Source organism: Salmo trutta, chromosome 13, assembly GCF_901001165.1.
Source record: "Salmo trutta chromosome 13, fSalTru1.1, whole genome shotgun sequence".
In the NCBI taxonomy this organism is placed as follows: Eukaryota; Metazoa; Chordata; class Actinopteri; order Salmoniformes; family Salmonidae; genus Salmo; species Salmo trutta.
This window is the reverse complement of record NC_042969.1, coordinates 55170310-55194021: the sequence shown is the minus strand read 5'-3', so window position 1 is coordinate 55194021 and position 23712 is coordinate 55170310. Positions and strand designations below refer to the sequence as shown.

General features: G+C 41.9%; 1 protein-coding gene across 1 annotated transcript in view; it reads right to left on the bottom strand.

The window, feature by feature from the left end:
- Window positions 1-23712, bottom strand: part of LOC115206071 (limbic system-associated membrane protein-like) — a 760567-nt gene that overhangs the window by 568200 nt on the left and 168655 nt on the right. The window lies entirely within an intron of this gene.

Here is a 23712-nt window from a genome sequence, read left to right as displayed (position 1 = left end):
TGAACAGTGTGTGTAGCTGAATGTGTCATTTCTGTGCCACTGATGTTTTTGGGTCTACTCAGTGACATCACATGAAAGACCCCAGTAGAGAGAGAATACACTAACCATCTAAGAGGCCTTCTGCAGTGTGCCCCTACAACAGTACACGTATGAATTGAAGAGGAAGTTAGTACACGGATGGTTAATAACCCTAATTCTAATGATCCCCCTATTTGAGTGATCAATCTGCATGAGTTACACCAGTGGTTCCCAAACTATTTTGCATTGTGACCCACAAAACCTCATATTTTCAGGAGACCCAGATGAAGCCATGTTTCTAACCACAACCCAGGCTTCAGCTGTAGCCAAACAGAGACTGGCTGTGAACTACTATTTGTCAACCACCCATGTTTTGCATACCAACGTAAAATATATCACTGGTACTTAATTTATTTGTACAGTACAGTCTGTTATTAAAACATAACACAGCTTATTGTAGTTTACATGAGTGGATATGGTTAAATGGCTAGGCATTCTTGCTTAAATGTTATTATAAACAGCCTATATTGTTTTTCATTAGAGAATACAAACATGACCATTGTGACTGTGGCTTGAAGGTCGCTGAGCTACAGTAGCAAAGGCCAAACAACAACAACAGCATTCCAGCCGTGCTCAAGCTGCTATGATTCAGTCTCCTCCTGCCCTATTATGTTTTGCTAATCTAACAGCAGCCCACATAAACCAGTAGTCTGAAACATTGCATCTAGAGGGTAGTGTTATGAAAATATAAATATTAGAACATGCATCCTCATTCAAATCAATGAGGCCTTATTCTTGGTGTATAGAGGGGAAATGTTTCATGGGTTAAAGCTAGAATCCGTAGTGGTGAAATGGCCACATCTGTTTGTGATGTTGTGGAAATGCACCACCAAGGACTCAAATCAAAGTAAATAAAGCAATTTTTATTATCACAGCCGGGGAGGTTCACGAACTCAATACAAGCTTCATGAAAACTCAGAAGGGGGGCGTTCCCCTTCAGTCGTTTTATACTGCTACTCAGACAAGTCATATAAGCATGGTTGGTTCCTGTATGTGACTGACTAATACCACACCAGGCTTCTTACCTGAAAACTGAGATATTGTATCACTCCTTCTAGTTCCCAAAGCAATGTTCTGGGCGTACTGCCAAATTGCTTATGAGTGATAGTGTGGTTTACTACTTTGTGCAGTCAACTCGTCACTCGCATGAACCCAACCAAGACAGGTTATTACAAAAGCAGCATTGTGCTAAACTTACGATCACATACGCACATTTCCATCACAGTGATATTACAACAACAAAGATGTAATTTCAAACAATGGACACTGTTTTTGTCACTCAGACATCATTGCACATGTGATAGAGCAGCAGAGTATGTACTACGATGCAGGATGCTCCTCTGCCCCATTTAAAAAACAAAACAAAAACAATAATACATGTGCCTGGGGTGACCAGGGATGCTGTTTCACCTCATGTGGATTTCAGCTCTAAGATACTCAATTATGCCTGTTTTTGAAGAGTTCCTCTGGAAATCGATTTGGCTCCAGGCGATGAAAGTTTTTCAGAATTAAAATAGAACATCTGGTTGAGTCCTGAATGAGCTCTCATCTGGAGTAAGACAAACAACCACCCTATCTCTGCCTTTGTTTGCCTAGCTCTCATTTTATTAACTTTATCAGGACCAAACCACATGTCTAGCATGTATTAATTAACACAATTTTCACTCGAGACGAAAGGCATATGTCTGAGAAAAACACCTGTTCAAAGTCCATTCCCACTTTTTCCTTCAGTTATTTTTCAATGATTGTTTTCAGCTTGGAGTGATAAGGAGAAACAGATTGAGCTGCCTTTATATAGGAGGTAGAGAGAATGTTTCTCCTACACTGCAGATTAGACTGTGTTAACACTGTCGGGAATCCAACTAGACCCATGTTCTCAACACACCTGTGCCTCATCTGATAGTTTGTGTCCTCAGAATAGAACATCCTTTAATCATAACTCAAATCATCTGACCAACTCCAGAGCAGTTCGTGTCCTCAGAATAGAACATCCTTTAATCATAACTCAAATCATCCTTCTAGCACATATCTTCAATTTAACAGAATTCAACTGACAGTAAAATGATCACAACATCCCATAACCTAAACACATTTGTATGATGCATCAACAGAATATGAGGTTAAAGTAGCCTCTTTCACAAAGCACTCAGACTCCAGTAATTTGGGTGCTACTTCCACCCTGTTACACTATTTTTTGTCGATTTCAGCCGTACTCTCAAACACCTGCCGACTGAGAAATATAGTATGCAGTTAGAAATCATGTAGTTTATGGACATAATATTCACCCCTCATTGTCATGATCTTTTTCATTGACGAATGCCTGGTAAGTTGAACACAGGGTGAATTCTGTGGTAATTTGCAGTTAGGTAATAATGATTGATTTTTCTTGCATTCACAGTACCCAGTATGCATAGGGACGTCCGCTAGTTTGGAAAAACCACCATTACCATCAGTTCTTTACAAGCACCATTATATGGGCCATTGACTTCACCCTACGTAGGTCCAACCAAACACTCCCAGTGGTTTCATTTTTACAAGCTACAGTTGAAGTCGGAAGTTTACATACTCTTAGGTTGGAGTCATTAAAACTCGTTTTTCAAACACTCCACAAATTTCGTGTTAACAAACTATAGTTTTGTCAAGTCGGTTAGGACATCTACTCTGTGCATGACACAAGTCATTTTTCCAACAATTGTTTACAGACAGATTATTTCACTTATAATTCACTGTATCACAATTCCAGTGGGTCAGAAATGTACATACACTAAGTTGACTGTGCCTTTAAACAGCTTGGAAAATTCCAGGATATGATGTCATGGCTTCAGAAGCATCTGTGTGGCTAATTTACATAATTTCACTCAACTGGAGGTGTACCTGTGGATGCATTTCAAGGTCTACCTTCAAACCCCAGTGCCTCTTTGCTTGACATCATGGGAAAATCAAAAGAAAAAAAATTGTAGACCTCCACAAGTCTGGTTCATCCTTGGGAGCAATTTCCAAATGCCTGAAGGTACCACGTTCATCTGTACAAACAATAGTACGCAAGTATAAACACCATGGGACCATGCAGCCGTCATACCAATCAGGAAGGAGACGCGTTCTGTCTCCAAGTGATGAACGTACTTTGGTGCGAAAAGTGCAAATCAATCCCAGAACAACAGCAAAGGACCATGTGAAGATGCTGGTATCTATATCCACAGTAAAACGAGTCCTATATCGACACAACCTGAAAGGCTGCTCAGCAAGGAGGAAGCCACTGCTCCAAAACCGCCATAAAAAAGCCAGACTACGGTTTGCAACTGCACATGGGGACAAAGATTGTACTTTTTGGAGAAATGTCCTCTGGTCTGATGAAACAAAAATATAACTGTTTGGCCATAACGACCATCGTTATGTTTGGGGGAAAAAGGGGGAGGCTTGCAAGCCAAAGAACATCATCCCAACCGTGAAGCATGGGGGTGGCAGCATCATGTTATGGGGGTGCTTTGCTGCAGGAGGGACTGGTGTGACTTAATGATTGCTGTACACCAGCGGAACCCATCCAACTAGAAGGAGCTGGAGCAGTTTTGCCTTGAAGAATGGGCAAAAATCCCAGTGGCTAGATGTGCCAAGCTTATGGAGACATACCCCAAGAGACTTGCAGCTGTGATTGCTGCAAAAGGTGGCTCTACAAAGTATTGACTTTGGGTGGGTGAATAGTTATGCACGCTCAAGTTTTCTGCTTTTTTGTCTTATTTCTTCTTTGTTTCACAATAAAAATATTTTGCATCTTCAAAGTCACAGGCATGTTGTGTGAATCAAATGAAACAAACCCCCCAAAAATATATTTTAATTCCAGGTTGTAAGGCAACAAAGTAGGAAAAATGCCAAGGGGGCGAATACTTTCGCAAGCCACTGTATATTAGACCGTATACCAGGGTATGACAAAACATACATTTTTACTGCTCTAATTATGTTCATAACCAGTTTATAATAGCACTAAGGCACCTCTGGGGTTTGTGCTATATGACCAATACACCACGGCTAAGGGCTATATCCAGGCACTCCGTGTTGCCATACCATGGCCGTGGTATATTGGCCATTATACTACACCCCCTCAGGCCTTATTGCTTAAATAGCTCCCTGTAGGACTATAAAAGTTACTGCTTTTACAACGCTGGCGGAATAATAATGGGACTTGTTTCTCAATGGCTACACACCATTCAACTAAACCAGAAATCAGTTCTGGAAGAAGAAGAAACAAAACAAAGGCAACTTGTTTGAAGTAAATGGACTGCATGGTGGAGGATGTTCAAAAGACAGGAGATTGACACACAATAGTATATACTATCAGATGAGGTACTACCGCAGGACTTAAAGATATCCTGATGAGTAAAGTTGAATCATTGAAAGACGGAAAATAAATAATCGACTTCCCAAATTTAATCACTAGATGATGCCATGCCGTGTATTAGAAAATAACGAATCAAATTTTGAAACCCATGAATTATTTAATTGCACAAAGCTGGATATCCAGTTTCTTATACTCTGAAAAGCCATATTTCTGAACGGTATTAGACAATCACGATTCAGTTGAAAGCACTACAAGCCCATCTTGCTATAATGGTCTGTCTTTCTTTCTTTTCCAGGAAACATAAGACATTCAGACATTAGCTAGCTGAGCACCTGTCATCAAGACCTAGTAAATAGAGCTCTGCAGACTGAGAGAGTGTTATAGGCTGGAGCACCTCTTCACATTTTTACATCTTTATCAAGTATCCCCTAAAACATGTCCTGATTTGTTCTTCTCCCTCTCCTCCAGTCCAGTCATCCCCATCCCACTGTGTCTCTCTAGAGTGGACCATGTGTTGCACATTACAATGTGCCACTTTTCACACAATGCAATGTGTTACACCCTGGGAGATGCAGCATGTACAACTCCAATATCTACCATATGTCCCAGCGTGATGTCAGGTTGTTTCAAAATATCTACCACATTGTCCCTTAAAGGGAAAACAAAGGTGATATCTGGTGGAGAACCCATATTAGGTCACTGAAGCATAAACCCAAGCCTTGCATACTGAGCAGGAGGTATGGTAGCCTTGGCTGTTGCCACGCAGGAATGAGTATTTAGTGAGGCTGGTGAATCATTGATATGCTGGATATGTTCTCTTTGCATAAAGTGTAACCCAGGTGTGTTGGGCTTTACCTGCTTTTCTCAAGGGCATCCTCCTAGTTTCCGGGCCACTTAACCTTGCATGACCCCGAATGAATCTAACTCACGTCTGAAGAGTAGGATGCCGTTCTCCTACTTGGCGCCTTTTTTTGCACAGATCCAAATTACATTTTGTAATTATAAAAGCACATTATTCAAATGTGTTCATAAATATTTATTGTGAGATGCGAGTGAGGGAGCGGTATTCTACTTCACTTCCACCCCCCTGGTCATGGAAATTATGCAATACAAGATCTGAATAGCAACTATTTTTGCCGGAAACCAGGGGGTTCAGCTGAAAACAGGTCAGAAATGGAAAGGGGCCAGAGGCCAGGATTTTGTTGTGCTTGAAGCATTGCTGGCCTAGGTCACATGTGGGCTGGTTCACACTAGCCTGCTCCACTCATGGCTGCCTGGGTCCTGGGTTGGAGTGCAGGCGCTCCCTTTCTCCCACTCTGCTCTGCCTGATGCCAGTGATAAAGCTTCTTGTTTGACCGTCGTCAGGTCCAGTACATCTGCCACTCTCTGTGCCAGGCTGGCAGTGCCCAGCCAGGATAGTCTGGGTGGAATCACAAGGCAGATTCACCACATTGTCTTTTTGCACTTGACACGTGAAGGCTGTAACATATTCCCTGTAAGAGAGTGAGTTACCACAATCTTCAGTGGTTAGAAACAGTTAGCGTTTGGTTCTATTGTGTTGGACACGAAGGACCATTTTATATTATATAATATTATGCATTTGCTTATTATACACTGGTGTTTGGAGGTGTGGCTAACAATATGTGTCTGGTTGGAATTATTTATACAGTCACAGGTTTTTAGAGAATAAAGCCCATTTGGTGACCGCATAAAACAGAATTTGAATCAAAGAGTCTCTCACTAATTGACCGTTCTTTCATTATTTCTTAATACAATTAGGGTGAATTGAAAAATCATAATAATCTCTACAGACGAAATGGCTCTATTCCATCAAATCCTTATTGATGTTGCCACAGTGATTTCCGGCACAGCTGCCACTGTGTTAATGTGAGGAACATACTGTGGGTGTTTGGGTACGGAAGCAGTGTTTCTGACTTCCATTTCAGTCCCCCAACAGCCCTTTACAAGGTGCTGACTATTTGACCATTAATGTTCACATACAGTAGAAAGTGCTGTTGGATTTGCTGTTCCGAGACAGACCAGTTTTTTTGTGCAGTAGGATAATATTGATTGGTGTCCTTAAGACTCATTGTCAATTAATTTGTCTGTTTTCTCCCTCTGCCAAAGATTTTGACACCTTTAACATGACAAAAAGTGCAATATTATTCTGTGCATGTACCATACGTGTTCAGGCATAAGTTTCATAGCCGGGTGTAAAAGTATGAAAAAAAATCATGAGTGGCTGAGGCCAGCTTTGCTATTTTGTTCACTTGTTAAGTTATTCATTATTTATAACCCACCTGTCACTCTGAAGCTTCTCCCGAGGCACTGACACAGGAAACAGGAGGGCTCCATAATATTCCCAGCACCTCTATGTGTTCCACCTCAGACCTCACAGCTCCATCTCTGGCTCAGCTCAAAGAGCAGTGCAACATGCGCCAGCCAAGCTATTCACCTATGGGGGCAGAGTCAAGTCATTGGTGCCAGGTTGGCTTCTACTGCCTAACATCCTCTCTATGCCAGCCTGTTATCTATCTTATGTGACAGATGCGTTGTGCCACCCTGGCAACCTTCTTTTAGTGCTTGTGTGGCAGTGCCTGCCTGGTTCTTTTTCCTTGGGCAGTCCAGCTTGTCCTTGTATGCCAGTTGATTGGGTTCGTCCCCTCTGACAGCATGCTATTTCACCTCTGACAGGAAGCAGTGTTCTGTGCGGCTGATGGCTCACCTCTGGCAGTCAATTGTCCTGGTGCTGGAAGTCAGTGTCTCTAACTACTATGTTCCAATTAACTCTCCACTCTCCTCACCAGAGTTTCGTATCTATCCCTCACAACCACCTGTGACCCTCTGGCAGACGCCAACCCAGCAACAAAGCCATCAGAGCTCTTATGATTACTAGAATAGAAAATTTTATAGATCTACCACTGTCATCGTGCCTGGTGTGTTTCGGCCTTGCTTCCAGTCACATGTAATTCCATATCACAGTACCATGCATGTAAATGAACCCCTAAAACGAGTGTCCGATCACAATGTCTGCTCTATATTTGGACTTTTCTTTTCTTTTATTTTCTATCCTCGCTGTATATTTGACAGTTTAGTGTGACTTTTATTTTGAAAGTAGGTTTTTTAGCTTCTCTGTTTCAAGTGCCAAGGGTATATGGGAAACGGGCGCGAGAGGAAAAGGAAAATACGTTCTTGTTAAGGTTGTTCAAGCAGCCAAGAAAAAACGTCAAACTTAACACCAAGCTGGAAAGAGAACAGGGTATTTATTGTCTTTCAATATTGGTCTTGTTTCGGATATCTTTCTAATTATTTTGAACATGTACTGAACAGATATGTGTTGTAATTGATGTTCTGAAGTCTGCTAGCAATATGACGTTATAAGCTGTAGCCTTTCTCCACTATGTGCTGGCTAATATTAGTTAATCTGCACCACATTATCAAGCTATTAGCAAGTAATCAACTATTCGGGTAGAAATTCTCATGCATATTGATGCATTTGATGTATCAAGCATGCTAATGTAAAGTTGTGTATATTGTTTGTGGAATGTACTGTTCATATTGTACAGTGGCTTGCGAAAGTATTCACCCCCCTTGGCATTTTTCCTATTACAACCTTACAACCTGGAATTTAAAAAAGATTGGGGGGAGGGGTTGTATCAATTGATTTACACAACATGCTTACCACTTTGAAGATGCAAAATATTTTTTATTGTGAAACAAACAAGAAATAAAACAAAAAAACTGAACATTTGAGCTTGCATAACTATTCACTCCCCCAAAGTCAATACTTTGTAGAGCCACCTATTGCAGCAATTCCAACTGCAAGTCTCTTGGGGTATGTCTCCATAAGCTTGGCACATCTAGCCACTGGGATTTTTGCCCATTCTTCAAGGCAAAACTGCTCCAGCTCCTTCTAGTTGGATGGGTTCCGCTGGTGTACAGCAATCTTTAAGTCATACCACAGATTCTCAATTGGATTGAGGTCTAAGCTTTGACTAGGCCATTCCAAGACATTTAAATGTTTCCCCTTAAACCACTCGAGTGTTGCTTTAGCAGTATGCTAAGGGTCATTGTCCTGCTGGAAGGTGAACCTCCGTCCCAGTCTCAAATCTCTGGAAGACTGAAACAGGTTTCCATCAAGAATTTCCCTGTATTTAGCGCCATCCATCGTTCCTTCAATTCTGACCAGTTTCCTAGTCCCTGCTGATGAAAAACATCCCCACAGGCTGATGCTGCCACCACCATGCTTCACTGTGGGGATGGTGTTCTCGGGGTGATGAGCGGTGTTAGGTTGCGCCAGACATAACGTTTTCCTTGATGGCCAAAAGCTCAATTTTAGTCTCATCTGACCAGAGTACCTTCTTCCATATGATTGGGGAGTCTCCCACATGCCTTTTGGTGAACACAAAATGTGTTTGGATATTTTTATCTTGAAGCAATGGCTTTTTTCTGGCTACTCTTCCGTAAAGCCCAGCTCTGTGGAGTGTACGGCTTAAACTGGTCCTATGGACAGATACTCCAATCTGCCCTGTTGAGCTTTGCAGCTCCTTCAGGGTTCTCTTTGGTCTCTTTGTTGCCTCTCTGATTAATTCCCTCCTTGCCTGGTCCGTGAGTTTTGGTGGGCGGCCCTCTCTTGGCAGGTTTGTTATGGTGCCATATTCTTTCCATTTTTTAATAATGGATATAATGGTGCTCTGTGGGATGTTCAAAGTTTCAGATATTTTTTTATAACCCAACCGTGATCTGTACTTCTCCACAACTTTGTCCTTGACCTGTTTGGAGAGCTCCTTGTTCTTCCTGGTGCCGCTTGCTTGGTGGTGGCGCTTGCTTAGTGGTGTTGCAGTCTCTGGGGCATTTCAGAACAGGTGTACATATACTGAGCTCATGTGACAGATCATGTGACACAGATTGCACACAGGTGGACTTCATTTAACTAATTATGTGACTTCTGAAGATAATTAGTTGTACCAGATCTTATTTAGGGGCTTCATAGCAAAGGGGGTGAATAAATATGCACGCACTACTTTTCCGGTTTTTATTTTGTAGAATTTTTTGAAACAAGTCATTTTTTCATTTCACTTCACCAATTTGGAATATTTTGTGTGTCCATTACATGAAATCCAAATAAAAATCAATTTATATTACAGGTTGTAATGCAACAAAATAGGAAATATGCCTGGGGGGATGAAAACTTTTGCAAGGCACTGTAAGAGCATTTTTGTTTTGTTTCTCCATCAGCTCTTACGGTGTGTTTATGGAAATGGTACTGCGTTTAACTTTCATGAACCATCAGTTTGAGAGTTGATCATTCATTCAGCTTGTGATGCTTCAATCCTGCCGCCCTGTTGCATCACTAACTGGTGTCCATGAGGACTGGTCTTCACGGTGCCACACTGCTACCTCATCTGGTGTTTCTGACTTTTAACCTTTTATCTGGCAGTCCTGCATCACCAACACTAGGACTTCAGCGGTCAATCAGGCATTTCCACAGGCAGCAGGAAAATGGATTTTGTGTGTTGGTCGTAACTATAGACAATCGTATGCATTGGAAGTAGTGAGTATTATTCATAAACTGATCATTTAAGACTGCCATGGAAGGAATTATCATTTGTTGGTGATCATTAATGCTCACATTTACGGTTTAAGAAGAAGGTAAAGGCTATCCACATCAACAACAACTATCTATGGACATAACTAAAGGTATTGCATATCAAGTATACTAAGGACTGCTGTATATTGTTTGATTGATTTACGGTTTATTCAAACATGTTTGCATGGCTTGGATACCCATATATTGTAGAGGGAATTCATCTGTGTTGATACTCCGTTATATTGATATGTCTGTTTCAATTGTCATTTTTGCTACAGTGCCTTTCTCCCAACTCACTGGAAATCGAATTTTAAATGACAGAGTCAGTCACCTCTCCTTGAATTATTGGAGAGTTAAAGATTAAATGTTTTCAACATGAATTTCAAGAGCTTAAGGCTGTGCTCCAAAATGAAATGCAGACTACAGAGAGACACCGCCTAGAGGAAGAAATTCAAGCCAAAGAAGAAGCTCTGAATGACCTCCAAGGTCAACTTCAAGATGTCTACGAGCAACCTCGTAGGCCTTCGACGCTCTGTCCGACAAAAAGCTTGCATTGCAAAGAGAAGAGGCACATATTTTTCACCTTTATTTAACCAGGTAGGCCAGTTCAGAACAAGTTCTCATTTACAACTGCGACCTGGCCACGATAAAGCAAAGCAGTGTGACAAAAACAACAACACAGAGTTACACATAAACAAACATACAGTCAAAAACACAATAGAAAAATCTATGTACAGTGTGTGCAAATGTAGAAGAGTAGGGAGGTAAGGCAATAAATAGACCATAGAGGCAGAATGATTACAATTTAGCATTAACACTGGAATGATAGATGTGCAGATGATGATGTGCAAGTAGAGATACTGGGGTGCAAAAGAACAAGAGAATAAGTAACAATCTGAGGATGAGAGAGTTGGGTGTGCTATTTACAGATTGGCTGTGTACAGGTACAGTGATCGGTAAGCTGCTCTGACAGCTGATGCTTAAAGTTAAAGAGGGAGATATAAGACTCCAGCTTCAGTGACTTTTGCAATTCGATCCAGTCATTGGCAGCAGAGGACTGGAAGGAAAGGCGACCAAAATAAGTGTTGGTTTTGGAGATGACCAGTGAAATATACCTGCTAGAGCGGGTGCTACGGGTGAGTGCTGCTATGGTGACCAGTGAGCTGAGATAAGGCGGGGCTTTACCTAGCATAGACTTATAGATGACCTGGCGCCGGCCAATGACAGCATACAGGTCGCAGTGGTGGGTAGTATATGGGGATTTGGTGACAAAACGGATGACACTGTGATAGACTACATCCAGTTTGCTGAGTAGAGTGTTGGAGGCTATTTTGTAAATGACATCGCTGAAGTCAAGGTTCGGTAGGATAGTCAGTTTTACGAGGGTATGTTTGGCAGCATGAGTGAAGAAGGCTTTGTTGCGAAATAGGAAGCCGATTCTAGATTTAATTGTGGATTGGAGATGCTTAACGTGAGTCTGGAAGGAGAGTTTACAGTCTAGCCAGACACCTAGGTATTTGTAGTTGTCCACAACTATAACATTTTCTGACAATATAGAATTGAGGGCCCGACGTCCACAGGTGGGGGTTGTGCTTACAGCTTAACACCATGCAGGACGTTTGGCATTTGCCAGAGAACACCAAGATTGGCAAATTCGCCACTGGCACCCTGTGCTCTTCACAGATGAAAGCAGGTTCACACTGAGCACGTGACAGACGTGACAGAGTTTGGAGACGCCGTGGAGAACGTTCTGCTGCCTGCAACATCCTCCAGCATGACCGGTTTGGCGGTGGGTCAGTCATGGTGTGGGGTGGCATTTCTTTGGGGGGCCGCACAGCCCTCCATGTGCTCACCAGAGGTAGCCTGACTGCCATTAGGTACCGAGATGAGATCCTCAGACCCCTTGTGAGACCATATGCTGGTGCTGTTGGCCCTGGGTTCCTCCTAATGCAAGACAATGCTAGACCTCATGTGGCTGGAGTGTGTCAGCAGTTCCTGCAAGAGGAAGGCATTGATGCTATGGACTGGCCCGCCCGCCCGTTCCCCAGACCTGAATCCAATTGAGCACATCTGGGGCATCATGTCTCGCTCCATCCACCAACGCCACGTTGCACCACAGACTGTCCAGGAGTTGGCGGATGCTTTAGTCCAGGTCTGGGAGGAGATCCCTCAGGAGACCATCCGCCACCTCATCAGGAGCATGCCCAGGCGTTGTAGGGAGGTCATACAGGCACGTGGAGGCCACACACACTACTGAGCCTCATTTTGACTTGTTTTAAGGACATTACATCAAAGTTGGATCAGCCTGTAGTGTGGTTTTCCACTTTAATTTTGAGTGTGACTCCAAATCCAGACCTCCATGGGTTGATAAATTGGATTTTCATTGATTATTTTTGTGTGATTTTGTTGTCAGCACATTCAACTATGTAAAGTATTTAATAAGATTATTTCTTTCATTCAGATCTAGGATGTGTTGTTTAAGTGTTCCCTTTATTTTTTTGAGCAGTGTATATATATTCTGCACATCTACCATTCCAGTGTTTAATTGTTATATTGTAATTACTTCGCCACCATGGCCTATTTATTGCCTTACCTCCCTTGTCATTTGCACATACTGTATATAGACCTTTTCTACTGTATTATTGACTGTATGCTTGTTTATTCCATGTGTAACACTGTGTTGTTCCATGTGTAACACTGTGTTGTTGCATGTGTCGACCTGCTTTGCTTTATCTTGGCCAGGCCGCAGATGCAAATGAGAACTTGTTCTCAACTAGCCTACCTGTTTAAATAAAGGTCAAATAAAAAAATAAAAATAGTTAGGGATGGAAATTTCTGGATTTTTGGTGGCCTTCCTAAGCCAGGATTCAGACACGGCTAGGACATCCGGGTTGGCGGAGTGTGCTAAAGCAATGAATTAACAAACTTAGGGAGGAGGCTTATAATGTTAACATGCATGAAACCAATGCTTTTACGGTTACAGAAGTCAACAAATGAAGGCGCCTGGGGAATGGGAGTGGTGCTGGGGGCTGCAGGGCATGGGTTAACCTCTACATCACCAGAGGAGCAGAGGAGGAGTAGGATAAGGGTACGGCTAAAGGCGTGCGTTCAGAACAGAGAGTTAAAGGAACAGATTTCTGGGCACGGGAGAATAGGCATAATGTACAGACAAGGGTATGGTAGGATGTGGGTACAGTGGAGGTAAACCTAGGCATTGAGTGATAATGAGAGAGGTTTTGTCTCTAGAGGCACCATTTAAGCCAGGTGAGGTCCCCGCATTATCTCCATGTATGACCAATGGACGATCCAAGCCCGCAAAGCACGAGAGCAGCTGAAGTCAGACATAACAGAGAGCCAGCTGGAATTTCTGATTGACACATTGGAGAAAGGAAAGGATGATGTCATGAACAGCTATCTTGAAATTCGAGATCACATCACACCATCAACTGAGTTAAGGCATCGTGTTGATGCATGTTAGGCAGTTACATCAGATATCAAAATGGCCTAGGAAAGGATATCAGGCATTGATGAAGAGTTTGATGCTTAACAGGAACAATGTTGTCTCCGCGAGCTACTTGATCACGACCACGCTCGCTCCATTTACGGATCTACTGTCTCATAATTGAGTCACAAGTCCAGCCATCATTCCATGTCCTCATGTATGGCAGAGCTGTCAGCAAAGGAAGTTGAGTATGAAGTGTTGCTGGAGGAAAAGAAACAAAAGGAAAGGATACAACACTTAGAGCATCAAAGGAAGGATCTTGAAGCTCAGAAATGTGAGTAGGAACGACTACAGGCAGAGAGAGACGTAAGGGCAGCTCAGGCCAGGTTGGAGGCCTACAACCAGGAGGTAGTACAGGAAACTAGCTTCCAAACTGCCAACCACATTACTCCAACTACCATCCAACAACCCTCCAATGCCCCGGCATCATCATCTCATGTGGATGTGATTCTCTGGCTCAAGCCTTCCAAGGTAGCATAGCCCTTATCAACTTCCAATGCCAGAGCCATTTGTTTTCAATGGGGATCCAATTCAATTCCTTGAGTGGAAAGCCTCATTTGTGTCACTCATCGACCGAAGAAGCATCTTGTCAGCTGACAAGCTTTATTATCTTAAGAAGTACGTGGGTGGCCCAGCTCGTAAGACCCTGGATGGTACATTCTACAGAAATGATGACGAGGCCTACAAAGACGGGTGGAACAAACTCAACCATAGATATGGCCAGCCATTTGTCATACCGAGAGCCTTTCGAGAAAGGCTTGCAAACTGGCCAATAACTCAACCTAAGGACACCGTTGGATTCAGAGACTTTTCCGATTTTTTTAATGCCTGTCAGGATGCTATACTTCATGTTAAAGGTCTTCAGATATTAAATGGCTGTGAAGAAAATCAGAAGCTTGTCCTAAAACTGCCTGACTGGGCAGCTTCTCGCTGGAACAGACAAGTTACACAAACCTTGAACAATAGTCAAGAATTCCACAGTTTTCAGGACTTTGCTACTTTTATGACGATGGAAGCAGAGATTGCCTGTAATCCGATAACTTCTTTCTATGCTCTCCGTTCATCCGAATGTACCACTAAGAAACAAAATGTCAGGGAGACAAATAGGAACAAGGCAAGTGTTCTCAGCACTCAATCACAGATAGTGAGAATCAAAAGTCAGCCAAAGGAAGTGCAAGGCCTTCGTGTATGTTTTGCCTTCTGATAGGCTACAACTGCTCAAGGGCAATGGCACCAAAACAAATTATTTTAGGTGGGAATGATGAACCCTAAGCTGTTCGAACTGACTTAGGATGGAGCATTGTGGGGCACTCATCACCGTTCTTGTGGCACTGGGTCATTGTCAAAGAGATCCCCCTCAGTAAACCCTGCAGATGCTATTCGCATTCTGGAGTCCGCTTTCAAGGAAGCCAGTGAAGATGGCAAGACAGTGTCTCAGGATGACATCCTCTTCTGAATGATGGCATAAGGAAAAATAGTCATGGCCATTATGAAATGCCCTTGCCTTTTAAGGAGAGACACAATCTACCCGACAACAAACAACTCGCCATTGTACGGCTAGGCCATCTCAAAAGGAAACTGTTAAAGGATGAAGGGTATAAGGAACATTATGTCAAGTTCATGGATGAGGTCAATGAAAATGGTGACGTGGAAGAAGTTGAAATGTGGAAATGTAGTTGAGAAATGGTATATTGCTCATCATGTTGTCTATCATCCTAAGAAGCCAGATAAGCTTCGCGTAGTATTTGATTGCTCTGCCAAGTACAAGGGAACCAGTTTAAATTACCATCTGCTCCCAGGGCCTGATTTGATAACAAGCTGAACTGTGTTCTCATGCGTTTTCGGCAGCACCCTATTGCATTGATGTGTGACATTGAGAAGATGTTTCACCAGTTCCTTGTGCCTGAGACTGACCGAAACTACCTGGGCTTCCTTTGGTGGATAAAGGGAGACATTACTGCACAGCCACAATAGTTCCGCATGAAGGTGCATCTGTTTGGCGCTGCATCATCTCCTGGATGTGCAAACTATGGGCTGAAGCATCTAGCTAAGGAGAACAGAGACCTATACCCTCTAGGCTCACAATTCATCATGAGCGACTTTTACGTAGATGACGGGGTCACAAGCATTGACAGCACAGTATATGCTATTCAGTTTACACGTGAGGCTTGAGAACTTTGGGCGATGGGTGGTCTTTGACTGCACGAGTTTGTATCCAATGACAGAGCTGTCCTAGAAAGCATACCGCCATCTGAATGTGCCTTCAGCATTATGGACCTTGCATTTGATGACTTGCCATCAGAAAGAGCACTAGGGATTCAGTTGCACATTGAGTCTGACTGCTTCAATTCAATCTCAAGGACCAACCTGCAAAGCATCGAGGTGTCCCGTCTACAGTTGCCTCCTTGTATTATCCTTTAGGGTTTGTAGCTCCATTCCTGCTCAACGGAAAAAGAGTACTGCAGGAAATGTTTAGGCATGGCACAGGTTGGGATGACCCACTGACTGATGAACTTCAACCAAAGTGGGAATGTTGAAAAAAAGATCTTGTTTATTCGTTAATTAGTTATGCACCTGCTGACAATGGAAGGGTTACCAAAACAGAGCTACATAATTTCTCGGATGCAAGCATGAGTGGATATGGTCAGTGTTCATTTTTGAGACTCAAGAATGAAGAGGGAGACATTCACTGTGCTTTAGTCATGGGAAAATCTCATGTCACTCCCACAAAGGTCACAACTATTCCCAGACAAGAACTCACAGCTGCAATGTGCTCAAGGAGGAACTTAGATATGCTGATTTTGAAGAGTTCTTCTGGACCGACTCCAAAGTAGTTCTAGGGTACATTAACAATGGGGCACGACGAGTACACATTTGCAGAAAATACATCTCAGCACGAGTCCCCAGCAATGGAGATAAATCCCGCAGATCACGCGTCCAGAGGCCTAACTGTCAATGAACTGCTATCATCTGATTGGTTCACACAAGTTTTATGGAAGAAATAAATATTTCTCACAGAAGATGTGGTCTCAGAGTTGCCATTAGGAGACCCGGGAGTCAGAAAGGCTCAAACAACTAAACACAAGAAAAACAGAACAAGTAAGTCTTGCAGATCGTCTGTCTAACCTCTCATTCTGGTCTCGGGCTTCTCAAACTGTTGAATTTATTCTTCGAAGAATCAGCAAGGACAGATCAAATGGTTTCTCGACGGTAATGGAACGGGAGAACGCAGAGCGTCTCATAATCAAAGATGTGCAGGGACAGGTATATCAAGTTGCTAAGTAAAGGGACTCAGCTGCCACTCCAAAATGAGTGGCAGCTCATTTTGCCTTCCTAGACTAAAATGATGTGCTCAGGATGTGAGGAAGACTTTGCGACTCGTTTCTTCCTAACACAGTGCAATCATTCCCAAGGAACATCACATCACGAAAATGATAATTGCTCACTACCATGAAAAGGTCAAACACCAGGGTAAAGGCCTCACCATTAATGAGATCAGGTCAAATGGCTACTGGATCCCAGGTATCAATAGCATCTTATCTTCGCCAATGCCCGACTTGTAGAAAGCTCAGGACAACCACAGAAGAGCAAAAGATGGCTGATCTCCCTCTAGAGCGTGTGGACTCATCACCTCCCCTTTACATACTGCGGTATGGATTGTTTTGGCCCATTTGTCATTAAGCAAGTACGAAGAGTGAACAAAAGGTAGGTCTTCTCTTTTGCTCTTGTGCCGTTCATATTGAAATGTTAGATGACATGTCAACAGATGCCTTCATTAATGGTCTGCGCTGCTTCATAGCCATACGTGGCGCAGTTCATCAGATTAAATGTGACCAAGGAAGCAACTTTGTGGGAGCCAAAAATGAACTGAAGGAAGCGCTCAAGGAAGTTGACATGGACAGGCTGACTGCCTATCTCGTTGAGAAACAGTGTGACTTCAGCATGAATGCTCCCCATTCAAGTCAAACGTCTAGGAGTGACAGATCAGGACAGCGAGAAGCATTTGACACGTTTAACATGACAAAAAGTGTGATATTATTCTGTGCATGTACCATACGTGTTCGGGAATAAGTTTCATAGCCGGGCGAAAAAGTATGAAACAAAATCATGAGTGGCTGAGCCCAGCTTTGCTATTTTGTTCACTTGTCAAGTTATTCATTATTTATAACCCACCTGTCACTCTGAAGCTTCTCCCGAGGCACTGACACAGGAAACAGGAGGGCTCCATAATATTCCCAGCACCTCTATGTGTTCCACCTCAGACCTCACAGCTCTGTCTCTGGCTCAACTCACAGAGCAGTGCAACATGCGTCAGCCAAACTATTCATCTATGGGGGCAGAGTCAAGTCATTGGTGCCAGGTTGGCTTCTGCTGCCTAACATCCTCTCTATGCCAGCCTGTTATCTATCTTATGGGACAGATTGTTGTTGCATGTGTCATGCCACCCTGACAACTTCCTTTTAGGGCTTGTGTGGCAGCGCCAGCCTGGTTCTTTTTCCTTGGGCAGTCCTGCTTGTCCTTGTATGCCAGTTGAGTGTTTCGTCCCCTTTGACCGCATGCTATTTCACCTCTGGCAGGAAGCAGTGTTATCCTGTTGAGGATCTTATCCCGATCTTATCCCGGTATTGGGATTCATTGTCATGTGACCATGGCGGGGAATTCAAAACTGCAAGAGTAATCATTTCAAAAAATCAAATAATCAACTATTTTCCTCCATTTGAAAGATATATCTCCTAAATCTAACCACGCTGTCCGATTTTCAGAGGCATTACGGAGAATGCATAAAGTTAGGTTATGTGAGGAGAGTACATTGACAATAGCTGCGTGTAATGTTTAGCCAATTCAAAGAAGGGCATCAACAGACAGAAAACTAGCTAGAATTATGCACTTACCTTTGACAATCTGCATCAGATGACACTCATAGGACATTATGTTATACAATACATGCATTTTTAGTTCCATCAAGTTCATATTTATATCCAAAAACAGCATTTACAGTCGCGGTGAAATTCAGAATTTTTTTCGGCTCGAATGCACCCAGTGAATCCAGCATTACAAATCACGGAATTACTATTCGAAAACATTGGTAAATTATAATATTGTCATTCAAAGAATAATATATTATCATCTCGTAATTGCTACCGAATGGCCAGATCTCAAAATAACTTTACTGGGAAATCACATTTTGCATAAACTGGGTACTATGCTAACAACAATAAGCTATATGCTAAGCTAAGCTAAGCTATACCGTTAGCATTAGCATCATCTAATATCGATAATAACATTCTAAATATCCCCTTACCTTTGATTATCTCCATCAGAAGGCGCTGCCAGAGATCCCAGGTCCAGAACAAATGTGGTTTCTTTTGACAAAGTTCATAATTTATGTCCAAATAGTTAGCGTTCAGTAGGCTCCCACAAAATGAGGTGGGCAGTGTAAAGTCACGTCGAAAAGCTAAAGAAAACCTAGTAAATAATCTATTTACGTTTGTTTAAACATGTCAAACGTTGTTTAGCACTAATCTTTTGTTCCATTTTTAACGTGAAACATCAGTAAACATCAGTAATATTTTCACACAACCTATCAAGTGTCTAGAATAAACGATAATGACAAAGGCACTCTTCTCAGATTCATGCGCAGGCGCAAAAAATGAAGTGATGACGTGTCAACTTGTAAGCTTTCTAATTCGGTCTGTATTCATGACAGATGCTTCCAACAACTTTCTAAAGATCGTTGACATCTAGTGGAAGCAGTAGGAGTTGCGAACTGAATCCTTTCTCACTGTGGTATCTTTAAAACAATGACACTAAATAGTACAGTCACAAAATTCTCATTTTTTTTAATCTATTTTTCACAGGTTTTTGCCTGCAATATGAGTTTTGTTATACTTACAGACACCATTCAAACTGTTTTAGAAAATTCAGAGTGTTTTCTATCCGAATGTGTTAATAATATGCATATCCTAGCTTCTGAGTTGGTGTAGGAGGCAGTTAAAAATGGGCACATATTTCTTTCAAAATTCTCAATACTGCCCCCGTGGCCCGTAGAGGTTATGTACGGCTGATGGCTCACCTCTTGCAGTCAATGTTCCTGGTACTGGAAGTCAATGTCTCTGCCTACTATGTTCCAATTAAAACTTCTTCAGGCTAGGGTCCTTTTTTCTCAATTTCCGCCTGACTGACGTGCCCAAAGTAAACTGCCTGTTGCTCAGGCCCTGAAGCAAGGACATGCATATAATTGGTACCATTGGAAATAAGACACATTGAAGTTTATAGACATTTTAAAATAATGTTGGACACTATAACACAATAGATATGGTAGGAGAAAATCCAAAGAAAAACCAAACAGATTTATTTTTGAGAGCCCATGCTCTTACAATGGAAAGTAGAGGGAGATAATTAAATCTAGCTCCCAGTATGCAATTCCCATGGCTTCCACTGGGTGTCAGCACTCATTGTTCAACGTTTCAGGCTTGTAACTTCCAAAACAAGTAAGAATAATGAGTTTTAGTACTGGGACACACTATTGGAAATTCGAGTATGCGCGCGTGATGAAGAAAAGACGCACCTGCTAATATCGTTTTCCTATTGAACCTACTTCTTTCCGTATGAAATATTATAGTTTGATTACATTTTAGGGTATCTGAGGAGTCAATAGAAACGTACTTTGACTTGTTTTAACAAAGTTTAGCGGTAGATTTTTGGATTCCTTTCTCTGCAAGTTGAACGAGTGGATAACTCAAATCGATGGAGTCAACTAAACTGACTTTTTGCGATATAAAGGATTTTATCTAACAAAATGACACTACATGTTATAGCTGGGACCCTCTAGATGACAAATCAGAGGAAGATTTTCAAAAAGTAAGTGAATATTTAAATCGCTATTTGTGAATTTATGAAACCTATGCCGGTGGAAAAATATTTAGATGTGGGGCGCCGTCCCCAAACAATCGCATGGCATGCTTTCGCTGTAATGGCTACTGTAAATTGGACAGCCTTGTTAGATTAACCTGTTAGGGCTAGGGGGCAGTATTTACACGGCCGGATAAAAAAACGTACCCGATTTAATCTGGTTACTACTCCTGCCCAGTATCTAGAATATGCATATAATTATTGGCTTTGGATAGAAAACACCCTAAAGTTTCTAAAACTGTTTGAATGGTGTCTGTGAGTAAAACAGAACTCATATGGCAGGCAAAAACCTGAGAAGATTTCATGCAGGAAGTGGCCTGTCTGACAAGGTGTTGTTCTTCTTGCCTCTGTTTATTGAAGACTGAGGATCTTTGTTGTAACGTGACACTTCCTACGGCTCCCATAGGCTCTCAGAGCCCAGGAAAAAGCTGAACGATATCGAGGCAGCCTCTGGCTGAAACACATCATCGCCTTTGACAAGTGGCCGATCAGAGGACAAAGGGCTTTGGCGCGTGCCCGAGTCGACCCCGTTCTTTATTTTCTTTCGTCTGTTTACCTAATTGCAGATTCCCGATCGGAATATTATCGCTTTTTTACGAGAAAAATGGCATAAAAATTGATTTTAAACAGCGGTTGACATGCTTCGAAGTACGGTAATGAAATATTTAGAAATCTTTTGTCACGAAATGCGCCATGCGCGTGACCCTTATTTACCATTCGGATAGTGTCTTGAACGCACAAACAAAACGCCGCTGTTGGAACATAACTATGGATTATTTGGGACCAAACCAACATTTGTTATTGAAGTAGAAGTCCTGGGAGTGCATTCTGACGAAGAACACCAAAGGTAATCAAACTTTTCTAATAGTAAATCGGAGTTTGGTGAAGGCTAAACTTGCTGGGTGTCTAAATAGCTAGCCCTGTGATGCCGGGCTATCTACTTAGAATATTGCAAAATGTGCTTTCACCGAAAAGCTATTTTAAAATCGGACATATCGAGTGCATAGAGGAGTTCTGTATCTATAATTCTTAAAATAATTGTTATGCTTTTTGTGAACGTTTATCGTGAGTAATTTAGTAAATTGTTAGTAAATTCGCCGGAAGTTTGCGGGGGTATGCTAGTTCTGAACGTCACATGCTAATGTAAAAAGCTGGTTTTTGATATAAATATGAACTTGATTGAACAAAACATGCATGTATTGTATAACATAATGTCCTAGGGTTGTCATCTGATGAAGATCATCAAAGGTTAGTGCTGCATTTAGCTGTCTTCTGGGTTTATGTGACATTATATGCTAGCTTGAAAAATGGGTGTCTGATTATTTCTGGCTGGGTACTCTGCTGACATAATCTAATGTTTTGCTTTCGTTGTAAAGCCTTTTTGAAATCGGACAGTGTGGTTAGATTAACGAGAGTCTTGTCTTTAAAATGCTGTAAAATAGTCATATGTTTGAGAAATTGAAGTAATAGCATTTCTAAGGTATTTGAATAACGCGCCACAGGATTCCACTGGCTGTTACGTAGGTGGGACGATTTGGTGCCACCTACCCTAGAGAGGTTAACAAGAATTTAAGCTTTCAAACGATATAAGACACTTGTATGTAGATAAATGTTTAATATCCAAAATGTTTATTATTATTTATTTGAATTGCGCGCCCTCCAGTTTCACCGGAAGTTGTCCCGCTAGCGGGACCCCTATCCCAGAGTTAACTCTCCACTCTCCTCACCAGAGTTTCATATCTATCCCCCAGAACCACCTGTGACCCTCTGGCAGGCACCAGCCCAACAACAAAGCCATCAGAGCTCTTATGATTGCTAGAATAGAACATTTCTTAGATCTACCACTGTCATTGTGCCTGGTGTGTTTCAGCCTTGCTCCCAGTCATATGTAGCTCCATATCACAGCACCATGCATGTAAATGAACCCCTAAAACGAGTGTCCAATCACAATGTCTGCTCTATATTGGGACTTTTATTTTCTTGTATGAGCTTTCTATCCTCACTGTATTTTTGACAGTTTAGTGTGACTTTTATTTTGAAAGCAGGTTTTTTGCCCTCTCTGTTTTACGTGCCAAGGGTATATGGGAAACGGGTGCGAGAGGAAAAGGAAAATACGTTCTTGTTAAGGTTGTTCAAGCAGCCAAGAAACAACATCAAACTTAACACCTAGCTGGAAAGAGAACAGGGTATTTACTGTCTTTCAATATTGGTCTTCTTTCTAATTATTTTGAACATGTACTGAACAGATATGTGTTGTAATTGATGTTCTGAAGTCTGCTAGCAATATGACGTTATTAGCTGTAGCCTAGCTCCGCTAAACTTTCATGAACCATCAGTTTGAGAGTTGACCATTCATTCAGCTGGGGATGCTACAATGCAAGCTGGGGGGAGAGAGTCCACAAAAGCCTTCTCCTCATGAAACATAGAAATACAAAACAAATGCTTAACAGATCGTTATTATCATAATATGGCATGTAAAACTTTCTAATGATCCCTAAATCCAAGAGTGATGATGTAGGCCTATTTCTATAGAGGCAATATGTGACCCGTTTCAGGAAACTAGGCGTATTGTCGCAGGTCACTACTTCACAGGAGAGCCGTTTGAATGTAAACTTTTTTTTTTTATCAAAATCAATTTTTTGGTAGAAATGCCTTCTCGAACATGTGAACTTATATGTGCTTTAATAACAAAACTGTATGCCTTCTGTAAATACGAATACAATTGTTAAATTACGAGCCTAGTTGGTTTAGCACCAGAAAAAGTCAGCAACCTTCCCGTTGGCCACGATTGGCTGAGATAATGAGTGGGCTGGGCATGCCGAGAGATGAGTTTGGATTGTTCTGCCATATAGCACGCTTCTGTCTATTTGAGCTGGTCAGTATGTGTAGGTAATCCTGTCCACCACAGCTTTTTTTTAAATGTATTGTGTAGTAAAACTGCATACGTGTTGCTCTACACTTTCTGTAGGACTGTTTTGAAATCAGTGGAATTCGAGTATGATAGCTAAGGAGATGGAGAAAATACCTGTCTCCGGATTACATCTTCCAACTAAGGGCAACCATGGCATCCGTGACAGGAGACGATTTCATCTATTATGTATACGGGTAAGATAGTTTAGCTAGCTACATTTTCAGATATTACATGTTTGTAATTTTGACAGAAAGTGGTTTCATTTTAAGTTAAAGTGTACGGTTAGCTGGCTGGCTCGCTAGCTAATGTTATGTGTATGATCTTATTATTCAAATCTCAGAGCCATTTGTTTGGCTAGTTATAGCCTAACGTTAGCTAACATTGAA